The sequence below is a fragment of the Anolis carolinensis genome, chromosome 3, assembly GCF_035594765.1.
Source record: "Anolis carolinensis isolate JA03-04 chromosome 3, rAnoCar3.1.pri, whole genome shotgun sequence".
Classification (NCBI taxonomy): Eukaryota; Metazoa; Chordata; class Lepidosauria; order Squamata; family Dactyloidae; genus Anolis; species Anolis carolinensis.
Genome location: NC_085843.1, coordinates 138,932,991 through 138,955,536, shown reverse-complemented (window position 1 = coordinate 138,955,536; position 22,546 = coordinate 138,932,991). Strand labels below are relative to the sequence as shown.

The following is a 22,546-nucleotide window of genomic DNA, read 5'->3' as shown; positions in this document are numbered from 1 at the left end:
AAGTTTAAAACAATGCAAAGTGCTTATGCCATTCATCCACCAGACCTTATACAAGACCGCGTTGAAGCCAACACATACTTATTCTTTAAATGTCTGCATACATAGCCAGTTCTTCAGTTTTTTTCTGAACCCCAGAAGGGATGGAGCCTGCCGAATGTCACTGGGGAGGGAGTTCCACAGCCAGGGAGCCACCACCGAGAAGGCCCTGTCTCTCGTCCCCACCAGCCGTGCCTGAGAGGCGGGTGGGACCAAGAGCAGGGCCTCTCCAGATGATCTTAAGGTTCTCATGGGCTCATAGGGGAAACACTGGACTCTACATCACAGAGGTGGTCCTTTTCCACAGAACTGCTAACCATAAATAGAGGCAAACATAGAAGTTACTCAGCAGGGCTCAGGCTGAGAGTTGTAGCTTTTGCTGATGAGCATAGAAACACAGCTGCAGGAAGGCAGTTTTCTGTGAATGACAAATTGTTGCATGACTGGCGGAAAGGGAAAGACAAACTAGAGAAGGCCACCCTTACTCTGTGCGCATTTAGAGGTCCCAAAACAGGCAGGTTTCCACAAATTGACAAAAAAGTGTTTGCATACTGTATGTGATGGACATGCATGAAAATGGCTAGAGTGTATTCAATGAGAAGTTGCAGATGAAAGCACAGGAGGTAGTCCGCAAACCTAACATTCCCCACAACTCAATTTAAGACAAGTCTTGGTTGGGCTATAAAGTTCATGCGATAACGAAATCTGTCTGTGCAAAGAAGAACCACACAATTCCAAAAGCTGCCACCTGATTACACAGAAAAGGTGGAAAGCTGTCATCGATTTGTCTTACATATGTTCAAGGAAACACCATACCTCTTTCTCCAATTGATAATACTGATCAGACTGCTGTGTTATTTGATATGTCCCGCAACAGCACTATTGGACTTAAAGGATCATCCACTTTCACCATGAGAACCAATGGTAATGAAAATCTTCTGACAATATTTAAATATGTAAATTTATTTTTCTGTATATTCTTCTATATTTTCCCATGTTGTTTTCCACTTAGTGTTATTAATAAAGTTATTGTAAGAACAAAAAAAGAAGGCTTTTATCTCCCTCATGTAATGGTTGACTATTATGCGATCAAAGTGTGACTATTATGTGATGAAAGTCAGTACTGGAATCTGCAAAAAAAGTTAACCCTTTATGGATTAACTCTGGCTTCCCTTCAACTTTTAAAAATGTGCGGTATCCCCTGTAATGCATGCTACAGCACACACTGGTGGTATAGATGGGGTCTAGGTCAACCATATATTGAATTTAAATCACTTTCTGGTTTTCCCCACATTATTTTATTCTCACAAAATAACTGTTGAGGTTTATGGGAGGGGGAGAAAACAGCAAATTTATTTTCAGGTAAGTTTAACTGAGAGAATTTGTTGTCCCTTCCATGAGCTGTTGCTTTTCAGCCACATAAGGTTATATGGTATGTTGCTTCCTAAATTAATTTCTAGATTAGAAGAGTACATCCATTTTTTTTTCTTAATGGCATATGAAAACTGGTTCTGTAGTGGTGTACAGGTGCATAAAGTAAAGATAAAGGTTTTCCCCAAACCTTTAGTTCATGTTCAACTCTGGGGGTTGGAGTTCATCTCCATTTCTAAGCCGAAGAGCTGGCGTTATCCAGAGACACCTCCAAGGTCATGTGGCCATCATGACTGCATGGAGCGCCATTACCTTCCTGCCAGAGTGGTACCTATTGATCTACTCACATTTGCATGTTTTCAAACTGCTAGGTTGGCAGAAGCTGGGGCTAACAGCAGGAGCTCACCCTGCTCCCCGGATTCACACCACCGACCTTTCAGTCAGCAAGTTGAGCAGCTGACTTAGAACTGTCTCTGTATGGTTTGGACAGTGACAGAGGTAAGCTGAAGCAGAACATGTATTATGGATATTAATTTGTGGCTGCTTCAGAATAATGTACTTCACAGACGATCTAATGCAATCTATTTGCACAAAATCATGTTCAGTATTATGTTGGCATGTGATGTTACTGTTACATTACCATGCAATGCTATCACTTTCACTCACTAAAAGAATACAGCAGTGTCCCTAAATAGTACACGTTTGGAAGAAGAAAACGTGCCACCGTTAGTTGTGCATTTCAAGAATTTATTAGCTTTAACACAGGAACAAGGTCTTTGGCTGTCCCTTTTATTGCTTTTAGTGACCAATGTTGTTAACTCTATTTCTTGTTAACGATGTGCTATATTCCAGGTATGGTTGTAATACTAATTACAAAGCAAGATGTCCACAATTAGTCATACCACAAGGTTGAAAATACATTTATTCTCCACATATTGCTTTAAAAAGAACAGAAATGAAAAACAAACAAATGAAAGTGTTAAAATATATCCTTAGCAGTGCCTGCCATCTTTTATATTGAAATGCAAAAGTTGATACAAAATCAAATTCTTATTTCCACAGAAAGTCATTTTTTTTCAAAATCCATTTATCACAGGGTCAGAAAGTGAGGTGACATCTTCTGACAACACAGACAGCAAAACAAACACTACAAGGGTGTTATGTTAATCCTTTCCTATGCTATTTAAAGAATGTATGTGTGTATATGTATCTATACACATAATAAAAGTGAAAATCTGTATGTGTGTATGTGGCATGGTTGTCCATTTACACTGACAGGCTCACACCTCCACAAACGACTACAACTCCCAGTGCTGAGGAGCCACCAATGCCCCCCCCCCCCCCATAACATTGCAGGTTATAGAGAGCACCATGAACATGTCCAAGAGCCCTGCCAATGTTCAACATCTTTATTAACGACTTAGACGAAGGGTTAGAAGGCACGATCATCAAGTTTGCAGACGACACAAAACTGGGAGGGATAGCTAACACTCCAGAAGACAGGAGCAGAATTCAAAACGATCTTGACAGACTAGAGAGATGGGCCAAAACTAACAAAATGAAGTTCAACAGGGACAAATGCAAGATACTTCACTTCGGCAGAAAAAATGGAAATCAAAGATACAGAATGGGGGACGCCTGGCTTGACAGCAGTGTGTGCGAAAAAGACCTTGGAGTCCTCGTGGACAACAAGTTAAACATGAGCCAACAATGTGATGCGGCTGCTAAAAAAGCCAATGGGCTTCTGGCCTGCATCAATAGGGGAATAGCGTCTAGATCCAGGGAAGTTATGCTCCCCCTCTATTCTGCCTTGGTCAGACCACACCTGGAATACTGTGTCCAATTTTGGGCACCACAGTTGAAGGGAGATGTTGACAAGCTGGAAAGCGTCCAGAGGAGGGCGACTAAAATGATTAAGGGTCTGGAGAACAAGCCCTATGAGGAGCGGCTTAAAGAGCTGGGCATGTTTAGCCTGCAGAAGAGAAGGCTGAGAGGAGACATGATAGCCATGTACAAATATGTGAAGGGAAGTCATAGGGAAGAGGGAGCAAGCTTGTTTTCTGCTGCCCTGCAGACTAGGACACGGAACAATGGCTTCAAACTACAGGAAAGGAGATTCCACCTGAACATCAGGAAGAACTTCCTCACTGTGAGAGCTGTTCGACAGTGGAACTCTCTCCCCGGGGCTGTGGTGGAGGCTCCTTCCTTGGAGGCTTTTAAGCAGAGGCTGGATGGCCATCTGTCGGGGGTGCTTTGAATGCGATTTCCTGCTTCTTAGCAGGGGGTTGGACTAGATGGCCCATGTGGTCTCTTCCAACTCTACTATTCTATGATTCTATGATTCTATGTCCTCCACAAACACCATACTACCCACTACCAAGTGAAGGCTTTCATACGGGGACAATTTCATCCTAGAGTTTCTGTTTTTCCTCCACCAAAGACACTTCCCAGTGTCCCTTTCTCTCTCCATTGGTGTGGAATTTGCATGACCCCACCCAATGCCTCTCCCTTAACCCTTCCCTACCCTTTACTATGGCAGACAGCAAACAGAGCAGAATTTATCAGTAACTGAACAACTAAACATACTGGAGGGGTTTGGGGGACTGACTCAACACCATGGAGTTTATAGTTCAACCTGCATCAAGACACAGCACTGTGACCCCCACCGACAATGGGCCTGGACTATATTTGGCACACAGAACCCACATGACCAACAAGGAATTGGCCTTCACATTTAGGAGTTGAAGGTACTGGGATTTATTGTTCACCTGCAATCTAACAGCACTCTGATCCTCACCAAAGATGGACCTGCACCTAACTTGGCACACAGAACCCCCATGACCAACTGAACCTAACGGAGGGGTTTGAGGGAACTGACCATCATTTCTACATCCAGAGAAACTGTGACTACCACTGACAATAGACCAAACTTGGCACCGGCGCTCCATGCAGTCATGCCAGCTACATTACCTTGGAGGTGTCTATGGACAACGCCGGCTCTTCGGCTTAGAAATGGAGATGAGCACCAACCCCCAGAGTCGGATACAACTGGACTTAACATCAGGGGAAACCTTAACCTTTACCTAAACCTGGCACACAGAACCCCCATGACCAACTGAACCTACTGGAGGGAATTGGGGGGGACGACTGACCCACCATAGTGGGAGCTGTACTTCACCCTCCACCTGAAGAGCACACTGAACCCCACCAATAATGCATCTAGAGAGCAAACTTGCCCAACATGACAAACTTTAACCACTGATGGAGTTTCAGGGGATTAACCTGGCATAATGTGAGTTCACCCACAACCTTATGCATTTTGGACAATTAAAATTTGATTTTTTCAAATAACCTGGGCAACGCCAGGGACCCAAGCTAGTATATATATATTACAGAACTTATCTTGTTAATAATTTGGGGGCCACCTGGATATGGTTGCTTCCATCTTCCAAGGTAAGTATCACTGCATATAGGCAACAATGAACAATGAACAATGAACATATAGGCAACAATGAACCACATCCTGATGTTTTAAAACTGATGTATACAGTCACATTTTCAATGTATTGCATTTGGTTATATCTGCTTTTTATTGGGTGTAAATATGAGGAGTATACTTGAAATAGAAGGCTAAGCCTACAACCTTCATGCTCTTAATGCTCAGTGCTAATGCATGGAAACTCATCATACTGTCTCCTGCTTCTTGCTGTGTAATCTTCACATCCCCTCTCAGAGTTTGTATTAAGAAATAAGAGCTTTCCAAACAGGGGTCATTTTGGTCTAGAGTGGCTAGAGCCCCTTTGATTAGAGATGATCTTGAGGGGCACTCTTCTGGTATTGTACTTCTCATTTTAAAAATACACTGCCTGAATTAATACAAAATTATGAGTAACAAGGGCAAATTGCCTATCTTCTGTGAACTCACACAACCCCATTTCTTGTGTTGTCCTACTTCTTAGATCTTTGGGTGCTGCTTTAGCATCAATGGAACTGAGATTTTTCTTATTGTTATTATATTTATTTATACCTTGCTTTATCTCTCCCCATTTCTCCTGCAGGAAACTCAAAGCGGCTTGACATAAAAGCATCAGCATACAATTTAAAACATACAAGTATGCAAACAGGATTAAATATAAACAGTATTTTAAAATTCCCAGTTAAAAACCATTAAAATATACTTTTAATGGGAAGCAAGGGAAAGGGCCCATTGCTGGCAAGGGTTACCATCAAAACCCTTATGTAATAGTTCGAGATATTTCCAAAAGACCATGAAGTTATACCACCATAGCTTGTGTTGCAGTTCTTTACATTAATATAAAAGGAAGTCATTAATTTGAACAACTTTGGTTCCACAGCAAAACAGAATTTAGAAAAGCCTCCTTAATGTATTTTATCATTGTATTGTTCCTAACTACTAATGTGTTATAGTATTTCACAGCACTTTATGTCCATTAAATTTTGTTACATAATTCAATGCTAACATGTTTTAGCATATACTGTATTCACTATAGTGAATACAATAAATTAGTATACAGTGTTCCCTCACTTATCACGGGGTTTAGGTTCCAGGACCTTCCGCAATACGTGAAAATCCGTGAAGTAGGGACGCTATATTTATTTTAATATTTATACATTATTTTAGTAGTTATACACTATTTTAAGTCTTTATCAACCAATCGTGTGTTGATAAATCGCCTTTTCTCTCCCTTTGGCTTCTCCTTCCTCCCTTCTTTAGGCTGTAAATTGTGATTTTTTATGATTTATAATAGTCTTTTAGAGTTTATTGCAAAACCGTGAATCAACAAATCCACAAAAAGTGAACCACGAAGTAGTGAGGGAACACTGTATATTAAAACATACCTCAGTATCACTCCACAAATATTATTCTGCCAAACTAGATGTTTTTAAGGACAAGTGGATAAATCAGTTGGCTGGCCTCTTCAGGACAGGCATTTAATGAGTACTGTGGCAGACAGCAACTATCCAGGGAAATTATTTTAGGCTATTCATACTTTTTATGTGTTGAAAATCTCACAGGACAGCAAAATAATGTTGCCTGTATCGCTTCCTCACCTCATTTTCAATTCAAATTTGCTTCCATAAACTGGGTCTCATTTCCAGCAGTGAAAAAATAGAATGGTATCCTGAAGTCTGAACTATCTTGACACCTACTTGACTCTTTTCCATATCTGATATTTCTTTTCAAAAATTAAAATAGCAGAATTTGATTAGGGAACTAACATCTTGGAATTTTCTATTATACTTGTGTTCTGTTTGTAAAAAGGAAAGAAAGTATTTTTATAATATTCTGATAGTTTTTAAACTGTTAAGGTAAGTGGGTACTTTCACTCACACTGGTAAAGTCAAGTTCCTCTCTACCATAGGACCAAGACCCATCCATGTGTTCCTATCATCTGCCTGGCTAAGTGTCTATGTAGTTTTTAGGACAATTGCTACTAAAGCATTCTCCTGCATTAAGAAACAAATAGAAAAAATGAAAACTAATGAAATCTACAAACATTTGAGTATCACAAAATATAAAATACTATTTCAAAATATATTACAAATCCAGCCATCACAGCCAAACTATATGTAGTATCATAGAAGTTTCAGGACATGCTCATGCTTTGACTTAGATGTAATTATTGACTGATCAACAGGTACCAGAAATAATGAAACCTACCGCTTGAATTTCATAAATTTTCTAGGACAGAAAGTAGCTTCATTGAGCTCGGGGGGGGGGGGGGGGGGGAAGAGTTAAAAACAAATTCCTCACTGCCTAGTTCAGACAAAGTTAACCAATCAGCATTTTGATTTAAACAAATAAAATGTGCCACATAACTTGGCGACAAAGACATTTATGAGCATCAATAAACAAACAAAAAACCTTTGGGCTCAAATGGCAAACAGGCACTATGCAGATATTTATTTCTCATAAAGTTTGATTATTTTGATTATGGGCATTAAAATCTATTGTATACCAAAAAAGAGAAAATTAATGAGTAATGAAAGTGAAGTGAGAAAGGTTGCTTAGTGAGCAGCAAGCTAATCCACTATAAGAGATCCATGAGTCTGACATTTTTATGCTGAAGTCAATGAGCTGTGCAACTATATTGCTCGCAGGATGACATCTACCTTCACAAACATCTCCCCTGCTTAGAATTGTGGAGACTAAAATGTCGGGGGTGACAACGGTGGGGTGAGATCCTGGTTGCCGTGCAGAGTGGGTTCCAAAAATCATCATCCCGGTCTCACCTCCTTCTCCAGGCTGTCTTCCCATGCGGAGAATCAGCACTGGTCAACAAACACTCCAGCAGGCGAAGAGTCAGTCCAACTGTTGTTTAACTTTATTTACATAACTATTTACAGTTACACTCATTCACAATAAATCCCGGACACATGGCTGTGTCTCCTCAGCAACAGAGCATAGCATTCATAGTCCATCTCCAGTGAATGCTCAAGCCGAACACACACTAACAGACGACACTCCCCTGCATTCCACAGACCAAGAAGGAAGTCCCGGTCAAACAAACTTGACCCCATTGGTCCTGTGATACATCAATCAAAGCAGGTTCTTATTAACTCCATAACTACTGAAATGCCTTGCCGAAACTAACACAGAAGGCATTTCTAACAGCCTAGATTGATTTTAACATTTCACACAATTCACAATACCCTGACATAAAATACTATCCAGAAACATCTGATGCAATTGATAAAGGAGAATGAGTCTAGAAAACATATGCTACAGATATTATCATCATCATCATCATCTAACTTAGGTGATCCCTTGTTCTCCGAGTATGATGGTCTTCCAAGTATAGTGTCTTGGGAATTGATACCTAGGTGATTGTAGAGCCTTATTCTTGACCCGCATGTTCTTCCACAGTAAGGGCATCGGTTTCCAGGTGGAAGGCGGTCCCGGTCAGGGTTGGCTTGACACACCTTCCTGTTGGCACGTTCCTCCCTTTCGCCCTCCATTTGTGCCTCTTTGAATTCGACAGCACTGCTGGTCACAGCTGACCTCCAGCTAGAGCACTCAAGGGCCAGGGCTTCCCAGTTCTCAGTGTCTATATCACAGTTTTTAAGGTTAGCTTTAAGCCCATCTTTAAATCTCTTTTCCTGTACACCAACATTCCATTTTCCATTCTTGAATTGGGAGTATAGTAACTGCTTTGCGAGACAGTGATTGGGCATTTGGACAACGTGGCCAGTCCAGCGGAGTTGATAACATAGAAACATCACTTCAATGCTGGTGGTCTTTGCTTTTTCCAACATGCTGACATTTGTCCTCCTGTCTTCTCAAGAGATTTGCAGGATTTTTCAGAGGCAATGCTAATGGAATCATTCCAGGAGTTGAGTGTGACGTCTGTAAACATTCCACATTTCATGGGCGTGTAACAGGGTTGGGAGGACAATAGCTTTATAAACAAGCACCTTGGTATCCCTACAGATGTCCCAATCCTCAAACACTCTCTGCTTCATCTTCTTCTTCATCATCATCATTTCTGTATACACACACAGTATATACTTATGTATATGTTAAGGGCAGATTTCAATATGATTCATGGATACATCAAGGATCATTCCACAGGTAAGTCGAGGGTAATTCCACCAATGCTGACTCAGTCACCACCGCCATTTCTCTGCACAGGCATTAAAAAATGCCAAATTGGCCCTGGAATTGTTTAGACCACCAACCCCCTGGCTGCTATGGAGGCAGGAGGAAGTTCAGACTGTATTATGGTGCCAAATCAAGCTCAGCATGATCAGACAGCTATCCTTACTGCCTTCTTCCACCCTCTGACCAAATCAAGACTATTCTACTTTGCTGCTTGCTCTGGCATCATCTTGTAAATCTTGAGTGAGGCACTGAAAACCTATCTACGGCTCCAAAAGGTTTAGCCCATTTTAATTTTGTCCCCTTACTACTGCAAGGTTGTGCAGTACACTTTTTTGGAGGTATTAAATGAAGATTTTTTTTTGGAAGGCATAATTACTGATTAATTCACATTTCTAAGCTTTTCTTTATCCTGTTCTTTTCTACTCTAGTGTTATATCATTTTGATGGTTCAACTTGGAGGTTCCTCAACAGCAAAAGAGCCAACTTGCCACACTGGGTGCTAGCATACTAATACTCCATTAAAGTATTACAGATGTCCCTTATTTATTTATATGGCGAACATTCAATGCTGATTATAACAATGACAAGACAGACAACAGATAGAGGTATATATAGGCTTCCCCATCTTTCGGCATCTTTGGAGGCTGTGTTTGGTTCTGGCCGCCAGGGGGTGCTGTCACTCCATTTCCCTACTTAAGAGCTTTTTGTTCATAAACTGAGCTGAAATGCCTCCCAGCTTTTAATGCATTGTTTTCGAACTACTAGGTAGGCAGAAGCTGAGCTAAAAGTGAGGAGCTCATCCTGACCCGGGCTTCAAACTGTCAACATTACAGTTGGAAAGATTTATTGGAGCTTGGTGGTTAACCTGCTGTGCTAAAGCCCAGCCCTAAAGACTCCCCAGCTTGCTAAGTCCAGGGTCAAATTTTTATTGAAGTAGAAAACCAATTAATAGCCTGGGCATTGAAAAACAAAAACATTTAACATTGATCAGGAACACATTGAAAAGGTACTTCCTTTTCATGGGTGCCTTCAAATTGCTTGTTGATTTATGGCAGGGATCCCCAAACTACAGCCCACGGGCCAAATGCAGCCCCCTGAGGCCATTTATCCAGCTCGCCGGGTGTTTTTGCTTCTGCAGACGACTCGTCCTGGGTGGGGGGGGGGGGAGCCAAGAGGAGGAAAGTTGCTGCTGCTGCTGCTTCTGCTGGCTCTTGGCAGTAGGTGGGCAGGCGGGGGAGGGACTTTAGGAGTCTGGTTGCCGTTCTCCTCCTTTTCCTCTCCTTCCTTCCTCTTCTTCCAAAGCAGCAGGCAGGGGAAGGGCTTTAAGAGACTTTAGGAGTCTGCTTGCCATTCTCCTCCTTCTCCTCTTCCTCTCCTTCTTTCTCTTCCAAAGCGGTGGCGACAGTAGCAGCAGCTCAGCTGCAGGCTGAGCATCGTTCTCTTCCTCTCCTTTCTTCTTTTCTTCCAAAGCAGCGCTGTCACCACTACTTTGGAGAAGGAGAAGGAGAGGTAGAAGACGATGCTCAATCTACAGTCTCCTTACCTCCACCGCCGCTGAGGTTATGTTAAAACAACACTGAGGCTGGAATCCAACACCAGAAAAGGCCCCAACCCAAAAGCAGGCTCATAAGATATGGGCAGTGTGCATAGGAATTTGTTCATCCTTTTTTTAAACTATAGTCCAGCTCTCCAACAGTCTGAGGGACAGTGAATTGACCCCCAGTTTAAAAAGTTTGAGGACCCCTGATTTATGGCAATGTCTTAAATTTCATAAGATTTTTTGTTGGGTTATCTAACAATCATGCATGCATTTTCAATGTGGGACGGTTTATTTTGTTTGTTGCTTAGTAACCTAAGCCAAGCTACATTCCAAAGTTGATGGCACCATTTTAGGGGTTTTGCATGTGAAGTGGGAAATGGGAGTATACTTCCTGGAGACATACAGGAAGTCACATATGCCTTTAGAATTTGGGGTATAAAAGGAGCAACCTTCTTTTGATCTCTTTCTTCATCCTGCCATGCGGCCTGCTGATACTTCTTGTTAAGAGATATGTAGCATCCTGAACAATATTCTTTGGAACTAAGATGTTTTTACCTGTATGACCATCATCATACAAGATTGTGAGTAAACATACTTTTATTATTTTTACTTTTGATGTCTCTGATGCTTATTTTATGCGCATGACTCTTTAAAAGGAAAGGGAGGCTGGCTATTTTGCTATTTTCTCACCTCTGCTCACATAAACCCCTAGACTTCTGTGTTTTTTGTTACTCTGCACCAATATCTAACCATATTGGTATCATAATCCTAACAGGTTATGAATACAGTAGAGTCGCGCTTATCCAACATAAACAGGCCAGCAGAATGTTGGATAAGTGAAAATATTGGATAATAAGGAGGGATTAAGGAAAAGCCTATTAAACATCAAAATATGTTATGATTTTACAAATTAAGCACCAAAACGTCATGTTTTACAACAAATCGACAGAAAAAGCAGTTCAATACACTGCAATGTTATGTAGTAATTACTGTATTTACAAATTAAGCACCAAAACATCACAATGTATTGAAAACATTGATTACTGAAACACTGACTACTAAAAGGCAGACTATGTTGGATAATACAGAACGTTAGATAAGCGAAGGTTGAATAAGCGAGACTCTACTGTATATTCCTAATAGGTTATGATCATATTTTCTAATATTTTTGTAGGTAAGGAATATTCAGAGGAGGTGTGCCATTGTTGGTTTCCCATCCAAGTACTAACCAGAACTGACATTGCTTAGCTTTCAAGATCAGATAAGATCTGGTGCCATTTAGAAATCAGCCTCCTACATCCCAACACATAAGCCACAAGAAAAAAAGCAAGATACTCATATATAGAAAGTCCCCAAGTTACGAATAAGACAGGTTCTGTAGGTTTCTTCTTAAATTGAATTAGTATGTAAGACAGCTACATTTTAAAGTGTAATTCCAGCCATATATATACACACATATATACATACATACATACATACATACATGCTTTGGACAGCATAGGGAAGGATTAACACTCCTGTGGTATTTGCTTTGCTGCCTGTGCCCTTGTTCAGAAGATTCCGCCTTACTTTCTAACCCTGTGATAACTGGATTTTGAAAAAAATGGCTTGTTGTGGAAACCAGGATTGGAGATAAAGCTTACGTTGAGACACATGATAACTCTTACAGGATTGTAGTAATAATAATTGTAACTCGGGGACTGCCTGTACCAGGCTAGGAACCTCTGAGGATTACATTTAAAATCTGATTTAGTAATTATAAGAAGGGAAACTGTGGAGTATAAAGAGCCCGGTATTGCTTTCCATTTCTTGAGATTCAATTCTTTTTCTTTCCTCATGTTAATAAATATGTTCTGGTTGCAGAATTTGGGAATTAAGACTTTTGCTGAGAAGTGGTCACAGGCTATATTAATAACCAACACTCTCAGTGGGGAAGGTCCACTGCCGCAGTGATATTTTGACAGAATCCCACAAAAATAGTTGTACCGCTACAGGCTTACTTTTAATACCCCGGCATTGATCAAAAAGAAGGATTCAGCTAAACCAGTCACTGAAAAAACTAATTTCATGGTGAAATAATTCTATAATATATTTAAGGTGTAGTAGCAGGACTAGTTTTAAAAGAAATCTGCATTACAAAACATATAAGAGTGGGAATTGTATAGAGATGCACTCCAAATGCTTTAAAAATGTTATTCTTCATTACCCTACTACTGTATATAAATCATTGTTTGAAGGGCAAGAATATTCTTTTTCTATTCAGAAATAAATGTTGCTTTTGAAATTATGTATTAAAATTATTTATCGCTTTCTTTGCTGATACCTCTTCTTTTGTATTGGACAAATACAGAAGCCAAAAAACTGAAATGTGCATGGGCTATGTCATTCACATGATTCAGGACACTGAGTTCAATAGGGCTAATTTCTCCTAGGTATGTGGTTATAGAACTGCAAACTCCAGTAACTGTTTTTAACTGAAATCTCTCTTTTTTATAAACAAGCTTATACATTCACTGTGAACAATGGAACAAAAGGCTGGTATACGGCATGTAATGGCATGTAAAACAGGCTGATTTTAGAAATACTGATTTTTTTCCAAAGGATTTTCCTAAAATGAGTTTCTAGAAATGATACAAAAGTATCATAATTACTGATGTAACCACAATATTACAATTAAAAATAATTCATTCTTTCTGTATATCTATCAGCAGTTTCAAACACCTTCATAAGATTGGGCCAACAGCATCTACAGAACCAAATCATATGAAATTAAGATCCCAAACTGCATGCTTTTCCCTTGCAGATTATGAAATCCCAAAAATCCAAACAAAGGCTCTGATAAGATACAATACACAGGTCCAGACCCATACACATTATGCTTAAAGGCCATGATGGCAGAGGAAGAAATACACTATCCAAAACTGCTTAAAGGTCAATTAACATGTTCATTGAGTTGTTGAAGGTTTTCATGGCCAGAATCACTGGGTTGCTTTTATTTTTTTTTGGGGGGGGGGGGTGCTTTGAATGTGATTTTCCTGCTTCTTGGCAGGGAGTTGAACTGGAAGGCCCACGAGGTCTCTTCCAACTCTATGATTCTATGTTCCCCAGGCAGAAAGCAGCCAGGCTTTGAAGCTGCTAGGCTATTCAATGCTAATTCCGCTGGCCAATTGCACTGTTCGCAACTTGCCTCCAACAGACAAGAGTTCTTTCTCCCAACCTGGACTTTCCACAGATATATAAACCCCACTTGCCTAGTTTCCAACAGACATCACAACCTCTGAGGATGCCTGCCATAGATGTGGACGAAACGTTAGGAATGAATGCTTCTGGAACATGGACACACAACCCGGAAAACTCACAGCAACCTAATCTCTTCATTCCTTCTTTAAAGAAATTATCTGAACCATGTGGAATATGCTTGGCTTCTCTTTATAAAAAAATACTTCTATGGGAAGAATGACAGAAATAGACTAAATGTACCTGGTATTACTTCATTATATGTGCACATTGTGATCCGCCCTGAGTCCCCTTCGAGGTGAGAAGGGCGGAATATAAATTACTGTAAATAACTAAATAAATAAATATGTGCCACTGATTATAATTAGCACCTAAATTTTGAAGGTGTGCATTGCAATTTTTTAAAAAAGATTCGGTGTTAGATGTAATGTGCAGCTTCTCCTTGCCTGTCCGCTGTTCTGTCGAGGTTGCAGTTTCCCAACTATGTCTTCATTCACAAGTCATGCTCCCCCCCCCCCACCACCACCACCACCAATGAAGTCGACTGAATTGTACTTGGTGGTTGATTGATTTACTGCTGTATTAACTCTTGTTTTATTGTCTTACTGTGTTTTATTATTTTTTGTATATTGTTCAATGTAGTTATGCTGTTGTTTTTGTAAATTGTGCTAGTTGGGCCTTGCCCCATGTGAGCCGCCCCGAGTCCCCGTGGTGAGATGGTGGCGGGGTATAAATGAAGTTTTATTATTATTATTATTCACAAGGCCTCCTCCAAAGCTAAGGGCAAGGTTTTGAAGGCCTCGTGAATGAGGCCAGTTGGGAAGCAGTGGCCCACTGCCAGCCTCAGCCTGATAGAGGGGTGCAGGTGGGTTTACGTGTATGAGTCTAACACGTCATCAAATCTAATGTACACCTCACTTTTGGCTATATAACTTCGCCAAAAAAGTTAGCATCATTTGAGCAAATGTGGTAATTTCCAGGAAGTTAATTATTTTCTAGTGCTATGGCACAAAGATGCTATTATGCTGCAGTGCCAAGCAGCATGCTTGGAAATTAAACTAGTAGCATTTCTGGGATCGTTCCTGGAATCATTAGGCACATAAAACGTCAACTCATCCTATGTTGCTGAAACTTGTTTCTAAAAGGAAGAACAAACAAATCAATTTGGGGGTTACTGCGATGGCAGTAACAACTTGAACCCCATTACCTCTGTTGAAAATATAAATTTGATAACATTGGTAGAAGAAATATTTCATGAGTTGCTCATTACTATAGAGTTATGTTCATCCCGACAATAAATGTTTCTGATTGACTATTGTAATATGCTGCAACTGGGACTGCCCTTGAAAAATGTTTATAAACTATAGCTTATGCAAAATGCAGTAGACACGATTATTGTCAGGTGTGCTTTCCATATTACATGAATTACACTGTCTTTAAATTGGATTCCAAGTTCAAATCACAGTACTAGTTGTGACCCATAATGGCCTGAACAGCTAAGGGCTGAAAGACTATATCCTGCCATCTGAAATATTTCTTCTCTTATGAGCCTGCTCTAAACCTAAGATCCACACTGCAGATTCTGAGGTATGTCCTATCACCCATGAGGCTAGACTGCTGGGTATGTTTTTGGGAGAGCTTTCTCTGTAGCACTAAATTCACTATAGAGCTTGCCCTAAAAACAATTAAGCCTGACCATCCCCTCTGAGTTTCATTTGCTCTTTCTTTCCCAAAAATGGGAATGGTCCTCTGATTGTTTAAAACTATTTTAAGTGTCTATGGTTTTAAAACTACTTTTTAAGAAGAATTTTAATCTGTTTTTAATTCTTAGTTACTTATATGTTTGTACCTGTTGTACATTGCATTGGGGACTTGCTGGGTTAAGCAGTGATAAATGTCACAATAAATAAAACAATACATCATCTCTGCCACACACACAATCCACACACATAATGTCTGTTCTAATGGTAGATCAGCAAAACAGTATGTTCCAAAACGAACATACAGGTTGAGTTTCACTTATCCGAAATGCTTGGAACCAGAAGTGTTTGGGATTTTAGAATATGGATTTTGAAATATCTGTGTTTGTATATATGTGTACAATAAGATCTCTTGGAGATAGTGGATTTTTTGTTTGATCCTGTCTATGTGGCCTGAAGGTGATTTCGTATACTTTTAATAATAGTTTTATGTACAAGGAACCATGAGAAAGCAAAAGTATCACTATTTTAGCTATCCATGTGGACAATTTTGGATTTTATAAGAATTTGGAAGTCTGGATAAGGGGTGCTCAACCTGTTAAACTTGAAGAGGCAAGAGGTAGGCCTTTGTTGTGAGGAAGAATGCAGACAAATTATATAGGATTTTCATTTCAAAATGTTACATGAGCTATTTTCTGAATGTGTAATTACTTGAGCATTGTTTCTTTTGCATTCATTAAATAACAGACCATTTCTGAACTGTGCTCTTGATGTCAAAAAAGCAGAAAGGGAAATGTATTAACAAATGATGTGTGCTATAAATTTGACACCTGGTGAAGTCATGCCAAATGTACACATATTTACTGGAGAAACACTGTATGTCTGAAAATTAGTTTACCTTTCTCCCCTAGAGTGGAATTTGCTTTATAGCAAAACAAAAACAAAATACCTGTAAGTTGTGAAACTTATTTTGACTTCAGGCCATGGAGGTATGCAACAATGAACATGAATGTTCAGTGCTGGGTCTACAAATACTGTCTTCTCTGTAATACCATTATATGTATGCAGATCCAGTGGCAGCACAAAGAAGACAAAAGTAAACGCCAGTGTCCTGAGCCTTCAGCAGAATACTGTCACTGCAGTTGCGCTGCCCCTTTTACTAGCAAACCGGGAATTACACACCTGGTTAGTTGTTGTGAAACGACTTGAGAGATAAAATGTATCCAATGAGAAATCTTCAGGGTACATAGTATTTTGAACATACCAATTTAATTATTGTGTTCCCATGCACTGGGAGTAGGTTTCTTGTACTTGTGGACCTAGAACTCCACATAGCAATGCTACCAAGTCATTGCCACCACTGTTGCTCCTGGGCAGTCCAGCAATTATGTTGAGTGGTACTCCTGGCACATACTGGGCAGGGTGAGGATGGAGATGTCAGTGCTAACATACACAGCCATATTACAAAGGCCTGGAGCTCCACTCAGCCCATTATCACAATTGGGCAAGAACATGTCCCAAAACTAGTAGGGAGGGTATGAGGCACTAAATATGAGAGATTGGGCCATGCTATATAGTTTGTTCAGAGTACCTTCATTTCCAAACCTGGAATATGTCCTGTTGGGACAAAGCCACAAAATGATGACTAGCAACTGAAATCCCTGGCAGTAAATATCTCTACCAATAAAAGTAAAATTTTGTCCATTTCCCTGTTCACCGAGTCATTATCTATGGACTGCTGAACACTTAAGGTAGCATAATTTGCGTTAACATTTCATGCAGAGAAGCTCTGAGAAAGAATTGTCCCTCTCAATAATGACTTGGTATTATGAATTCCAGCCAAATTAACTTTCAATGAGTTTCAGACAGTGATCAGGGCACCAGATACATTAGCACTTAAAATTCATATGGCAGAAATCAAAGTTTATGGGGAAAGAAATTCAATCATCCCTGGTCTCATTATTCCTCATCGAGCAAACAGAAAATGCTCTTGAGGATTTTTTGTAGATATTGTAAAAAAATTAATATGAGCAGGCATTATTAGCACCCTGATGCGCCCATTTTTCATGGACTTCTACTGTGATAATGCAGCTCTATCTTCAATTCCACTTTAAGCTGAGTGTGTGCTCTTATTTTCTATTATCTTTGTCTTAGAAGCCTATTCATTCCACCAGGGCACCCAGCAGTTCCTGATTAGATTGATTGAATGTATTTACTCCCACAAGGAGAGATGAGGAAACTGCAATGCAAAAGGGACTTTTTAAGACCCTCAATATGTTACTCAACATGTCAACTCTTTTTAGCAAGTGAAATCTTGCTATAGTTGAACAGCTGAATAAATACTTAAATACATGGTAGAAGATGTATTACAATCAAGCTCATCAAGATACCCATTGAATGTACTTTGGTTGTAGAAATTTTCTCACATTTTCTCTCATCCTTGAGGGATATACTATTATTTCATTAAATCAAGAAATGCATCATACAACCCACCTGGCAATGATGGCAATCCTTCTGCATCTCAGGGAGCAAGAACATGATATACTGAAAGAACCAGAGGTACCAAGAGGATGGCTATTACTTCCTCAGCTTTATCCCTCCTGTTTCATTTCCTGGTTTCAGTTCTGCCTTTGATGTGGACTTTTCCATTTTGCACTTAGTTTTAGGGGTGGAGTTTAAAATCCCCTTGGAGGCCTGGCTCAGTTGGTTTAGCCCATTTGTCTCAAAGCCTGTTGGAAAGGGTTTTTTCCCCTTCCTTTTTATTCTATGTCATAGTCTCAAAGGAGAAGGCCATAAAATTGGGTTCTTCTTAATCTCTCCTTATTTTCCAACATATTCGCTTATCCAACATTCTGCCAGCCCGTTTATGTTGGATAAGCGAGACTACTGTATGTTGGATAATAAGGAGGGATTAAGGAAAAGCCTATTAAACATCAAATTAGGTTATGATTTTACAAATTAAGCACCCAAACATCATGTTATACAACAAATTTGACAGAAAAAGTAGTTCAATACACAGTAATTCTATGTAGTAATTACTGTATTTACAAATTTAGCACCAAAATATCATGATGTATTGAAAACATTGACTACAAAAATGTGTTGGATAATCCAGAACATTGGATAAGCGAATGTTGGATAAGTGAGACTCTACTGTATTTCATTATAATTTGGAGTGTTTTGCCTCACAACATTAAAACAAAGTGTACTTCATTATAGTTTTGTACTTTGCCTTCATTCTGTTTTGTACTAATAACCAAGTGACTTACCACCGTTATAGTCAAATATTTTACTTCATACTATTTCAAATACAACAAAGTTTATTTCCTGTGTGACTAAGCTCAATCAACTAATTTCGTTTCTGTTATAGGTTATTTTGATTCATTATTCAAGAATCCTGACTGAAGTTAACATCGCCTTTGTTCAATAAACGTATTTTGGTTAACTTTATCCAGTCTTAAAGAGTATTTATTTGAAAGGTTTTTAAGTACATCAGAGGGTATACCGATAGCCACTGGGTAGCCAGACATATAGTCCCCCCCCCCCCCCCGGCATGCCATCACAATAGCTATCAGATCTGTTACGATTAGGGACATCAAAAACATTCAAATAGAGCTGCTTGCAAAACTGAGAACCAAACCTTTGTTCAATGCTGAAGCAAAGAGACATTTTCAGGAGAACACACTGTGTATCATGCTACCCTCACGTACACTGACTCTTGCATGCCTCATCATCATAAAGCCCTAGTGAAGTATCCTGCTTCTTTGAGCTTCTGGGAAGGAAAGAGGGAGAGTGGGATGAATCTGTCATCTCACGCGCAGCTCCCTCTCGTGACACTTTCCCCATCACATGGGGAAAGTGCCACCGTTGTGAGGAGGCTCGTGCTGGCTCCAGTGGAAGCCTCCAATGTTGCTGGGGAGGCATCTGGCAATGCTTTCACCCTGACTGGGGTGGGGCTTCCACATAAAGCATCCTTGCATCGTCTGATGGGCAGTGAGCCTATTAGTCCTCCATCTGGGGTGGAAGTGTCATAGGATGCTAAAATCACCTCGTCTGATGAAGTGGACAGTGCCCATTATCTCACTGTGGATCCTTCCAGAATCTTCTACAATCATAATTTTTGACTATAACTCTGTTGCAAACTTGTGCCATCACCCTTAAAATTATATTGAGTTAGGATGAAAGTGCTGAGGAGCCTTATAACCAAGGTGAAAGAAGAAAGTGCAAAATCATGGTTCGGATTATGTTTGCTATGTCATTGCTTTTTTTCGTAAGACACTGCAACTAATAATTCTGAGCTAAATTTGTTTTGAGTCCTTGAAAGTAAAAGTTCAAATTCAATGTTCGGGAGAGAGAATAATTAAAATATGTGCTAAAAACATTTCCCCCACTTCAAAAAAAATGAGTCTTATTAAGGAGAAAGAAAATTGTTCTTTGGAAAGGTTAACTAGGGTAATTCAAGATGTGGAGATTTTGTACATATTCAACACACCAAGAGCTCAGTATCTACAGCATCTGATCATGATATTTCCAGGGCTAATTTAACACAGCCAATATTCTCTTATGCAAATGGATTCTCATCGATCAAACAAAGCACAGAGGGAGCTAAAGTTATTTTATCTGCCTATCATTGAATGTTTTGTTATCTCAAGATGTCTCCAAAGAGGAATAGAAGTGCTTGAAATCAATACCGTCCAACCTAATTTTTCTCATGGCTCTCAAGGACAGTTCTGTAATTAATAAGAAATTCTATTAAACTGCCCAAAGTACTACACAGCAGTTAACTCAGGCTCAACTAGTTTTTCTGCTCAGAATAGGAAGTGTCACTTTTTCTTGTTCTACCACTTCCTTCCACAAGAATGATTTTACAAAGGGGCTTATTTTTTATAACATATATGGCAGCTGCTAAATACTAGGGATGAGTGAGGAATTTCAGCTTTGGAAATTCTGTCTGATTCAGCCTACATGTCCTGGGTGAACAGACAGATCAGAACTCATCAGCTTTTCTGTATTTTTAAATTTAGTTTTCAGTTCTAAAATATGTCGCAATCTTTTTAAACACATATCTTGAAAATAAAATTAAAGGAATTTATAACAAAATGTGTATTAATTATGTCTCACCAACAGAGGAATTCTCACCTAGTTCATGTAACAGAGAGGCTCAACTATGATTCCTTCCTATATCAGTATCATTTATGTGTTTGGTTAGTATCTGTCTGGTACCTTGGATCAATAATCCATTTGGTTTTGAGAAAGGTGAAATAAGCAAAAGGCTGGAAGAATACCAGGAATAATCGAACCTTGAATGATAGGAAGGTACATAGCTTCTTATGCATCTCCCATTAATTAAATTTAAAGGAGCTGGTCTCAACAAACCACATAACACATACAAATGTGTGTGTTTGATGAGACCAACTCCTTTTAATTTAATTAAGGGGAGATGCATAGACAGTGGAACCACATACACATACAAATGAGTTATGTCTCTAACCAAACAACCCATGACACAATCTTTACACTGGCCAGTCCAGAGCCCTGGAAGGAAGCACGTCCCAATCATAAATTCATCCCAGTTTAATATACTGTAGATCACATGAGTCAAACTAAAGACCTGCGAACCAAATCCAGTCTGCCATTTTACATGGCCTTCCAGATGCTGGGCTACAACTCCTATATTCCTCAACATTGGACGTCATGACTAGAGCTGTTGGGAGTTGTGAGATTGTAATTTGTTCTGATTAGTCAGGATAGCGAGGTTTGAATTTAGATACAAGGCTTGTGGATACAATGTCTGAAATTAAAATGTCCTTTAACCTTTCCCCAGCCTCAATGCCACAATTGCTGTTGGGCTGCAATCGCCATTATCCCCAGACCACATGGTGGGTAATCAAAAGTGATGGGAGTAGTCATTCAATAACATCTGGAGACACAAACTAGCTAAAACCTAAAGCTCACCTACCACTATGTAAAAAAGTTACTAGTTTGCCCTCCGTCTCGACGAATTCTCCATCCTTGGATTTAACAGACTTTTGAAAGCAACCATATGGCTGATGTGGCCCTTGATGAAAATGGGTCTGACATCTCTGCTGTAGATAATAATAATAATAATAATAATAATAATAATAATAATAATACTTTATTTACACCCCGCCACTATCTCCCTGCGGGGACACAGGGCAGCTCACAATGTTACAAAAGTAACAGCACAAATACATTAGCACAAAATGCACAGGTTAAAACACAATAAGATAATAAAACAAAAGTTAAAACAAAAGTTAATACAAAAGAATAGTATCAAACAACCAACAATACAGTTCAGTCAACTTCATAGGTGGGGGGGGGGGGGACTGTAGCAGCCATATAAAATAGAATCATTAGATTAAAATACCCAGATTAGAGGGACCTATTAAAATTCAGAGTAGAATTATAATGAGGCTGGTCATCCAATGGCCATCTCTCCAAAGGTCAAACAGGTCAAACTACCATCTAGGCATGATACCCTTTTGCTTTGTATATCTATAGAAACATAGAATCATTGAGTTGGAAGTGACCACATGGGCCATCAAGCGCAACTCCTTGCCATGCAGAAAAGGACAATCAAAGTACCCCCGACAGATGGTCATCCAGCCTCTATTTAAAAGCCTATGTATGTTTTCCAGGCACATATCTTTTGTAATGCCAAGTTGTAAAACATATTTTAAGTTAGTGAAGTAAACAGGAACCTCTTGACACTTTCTTTCATTCTCAGATCAAACAATTAATACCTATCTTTTGCACCATTCAGTCTCAGGTATCATCTACAGTGCCATATAATCCAGTTTGAACTGCATTATAATGGTCAGTGTACTCATATAATGCAGATTGAACCACATTTGATTATATGAGTCTACACTGTCAAGTTCTCGGCAATAAATCTTCATTCTGAACTGGATTATATGGCACCGTAGATGGGGCCTCAGACACATTTACTCTTTTTATACCAGATGTTTTTATCGATATTGATGTTTTATTGTTGGTTGATTTGCTCTGTTGTTTTTG

General features: G+C 39.5%; 1 protein-coding gene across 1 annotated transcript in view; it reads right to left on the bottom strand.

Annotated features, from left to right (window-relative positions):
- The window catches only part of hs6st3 (heparan sulfate 6-O-sulfotransferase 3), a 257,123-nt gene that overhangs the window by 151,817 nt on the left and 82,760 nt on the right, over positions 1-22,546 (bottom strand). The window lies entirely within an intron of this gene.